Below are 2,359 nucleotides of genomic sequence, written 5' to 3' on the forward strand. Positions count from 1 at the left end.
AAAAAAAATATATAAAAAATAAAATAAAATGGTTTAGACGGTAAATTTTATGTTATGTGTATTTCACAATAACAAAAAAATAGAAAAAAATGAAAAAGGGAATGCAACTCTGACACACTCTAAATATAAATGAGCCTTGAAGACATTATGCTAAGTGCAGTAAGCCAGTCACAAAAGGTCAAATACTGTGTGATTCCATTTCTATGAGATACCTAGAGTGGTCAAAGTCACAAAGACAGAATGTAGAATGGTGGTTGCCAGGGTCGGAGGGGGAGGAATGGGGAGTTATTGTTTAATAGGTATGGAGTTTCAGAATGGGAGGATGGGAATTTCTGGAGATGGATGGTGCGATGGCTGTACAACAATGTGAATGTATGTATATTTTAGCACAATTTTTTTTTTTTTTTTTTGAGACAGGGTCTCACTCCCGTTGCCCAGGCTGGAGTGCAGTAGTATAATCATGGCTCACTGCAGTCTCTACCTCCTGGGCTCAAATGATCCTCCCACCTCAGTCTCCTAAGTAGCTGGGACCACAGGCACACCACCAAGTCTTGATAATTTTTGTATTGTTTGTAGAAACAGGATCTCTCTATGTTGCTCAGGCTGATCTTGAACTCTCGGGCTCAAGCAATCCTCCCACCTCAGCCTCCCACAGTGCCAGGATTATGGGCCATGCAATGTAGTGGTTTAAAGTGCCATGTTTACGTTGATGAATCCCAAGTGTACTCCTCCAGTCTCAACCTCTCCCGCTGAGCTCTAACTGCCTTGTTGACATTTGCACTTGGATATCTAATTGGCACCTCCAACTTGGCATGTGAGTAGCGTGATTCTGAGTTCCCTCTCCCTCACTTTCACGTCTTGTCACTCACCCACTCTTTCTGTCTCAGTAAACAGCACCACCATTCACCCAGCTCCTGCCAGAATCCTCGGAGTCATCCTTGATCCTTCCTTTGACAACTGCGCTCAAACAATCAAAAGGTTCTATCAGTGGACCCTAAAAAATGCCTCTCAAGGCCAACTATGTCTCTCCATCTCCAGTGCCATCTTTCACATTGACCATCATCTTTTGTGCAAATTACTACAATAACCTCCTTACTATAACCCATGTATTTTGTCCTCCTCAAAGTCATAGCAGCCATTTTAAAGTTAATACCTAATAAAGTCACTCCACAGTTTAAAATCCTACAGTAAGTTTCTGCTGCTCTTAGAATAAAATCCAAACTCCTTACTGGGACCCACGAGATCTTGCATGACCCAGTTCCTGCCAACATTGCAGATCTCACACTCTGCTTGATTGGCTTGTGCTTTAGCCACTGGCCCCTTTACTGTTTCTCAGATACACCAAACTCTTCTCTGTCTCAGGGACTTTGACCAGCCTATCCTTTCTGCATGGAAAGCCAGCTTCTTTTTATTCTTCACATTTTATCGTAAACATCATGTCCTCAGGAAGGCCTTGCATGAGCTCGTGATATCACGCAGGAATCAGCAAACAATGGCCCATGTTCAAATCTGGCCCACCACCCAATTTTGTAAATAAAGTTTTACGGGGACATAGTCATGCCCATTCGTTTACATATCGTCTATGGCTACTTTCCCAAAACAGTGGCGGAACTGTGAGTTGTGACAGACAAGGGATGTCACACAGAGTCTAAAATATGTACTATCTGATCCTTTACAGAAGAAGTTTGCTGACCCCTAATCTAAAGCAATTATTTCCTCTTCTTGAGTTGAACTCCATTGTATCACCACCCTTATTTCTTACACAGTGCGTACCACAATCTGTAATTATTTTGGTTGTTGTGTGACATCACAAAAAAAAGAAGAAAAAAAAGACAAAATAAGCATTTAGAAAACAAAAATTTACCAGGAAAGAAGTTTTTTCCTTTAGAATGATAAATCACCCAATGAAAAATACAAGTTTTATAGCTCTTTTAGAATTTGTCTAGCAGATTTTCCAGTTTTTAATCAGAAAACCCCCATGGGAAAAAAATACAACAGATACTTCAAGGGAAAAAATTACCAAGGAGTTAGTCTGTCCAAGGTAGAAAAAAACAGCAATTTTCTCATATGATCATTATAAAGGCAATCACATATTTTCAGACATAGTATATCACACAAGTAAGAAATAAAGTTGTTTTTGTTAGGGAGTCTAACAGGAAAGGCTCCAATCTTCATTTATTTGCAGATTTGGAGTTCGACAGGTAGTGTTGTTTTTTCTCAGAGTACAAAGTGCTTTTATCATTTAATTATAGTCATGCATCCCATAAGGACATTTTGGTCAATGACCATCCATGCATATGACACTGGTCCCATAATATTATAATGAAGCTGAAAAATTCCTATCACCAAGTGACATTGT

The 2,359-nt window shown here is 39.6% G+C and overlaps 1 long non-coding RNA gene and 1 other non-coding gene across 2 annotated transcripts; both read left to right on the plus strand.

Moving 5' to 3' along the window:
• Window positions 1-258: 258 nt before the first annotated feature.
• Window positions 259-1,186, plus strand: LOC117068263. Its single transcript, XR_004431051.1, has 3 exons — window positions 259-372; window positions 603-814; window positions 888-1,186. It is a non-coding gene; the product is annotated as an uncharacterized LOC117068263 (long non-coding RNA).
• A 729-nt stretch (window positions 1,187-1,915) lies between these two features.
• On the plus strand, window positions 1,916-1,978 carry LOC117069143. Its single transcript, XR_004431394.1, has one exon. It is a non-coding gene; the product is annotated as a U7 small nuclear RNA (small nuclear RNA).
• The last annotated feature ends 381 nt before the right edge of the window (window positions 1,979-2,359 follow it).

This window comes from Trachypithecus francoisi, unplaced genomic scaffold (genome assembly GCF_009764315.1).
Source record: "Trachypithecus francoisi isolate TF-2019V2 unplaced genomic scaffold, Tfra_2.0 Lachesis_group21, whole genome shotgun sequence".
NCBI lineage: Eukaryota > Metazoa > Chordata > Mammalia > Primates > Cercopithecidae > Trachypithecus > Trachypithecus francoisi.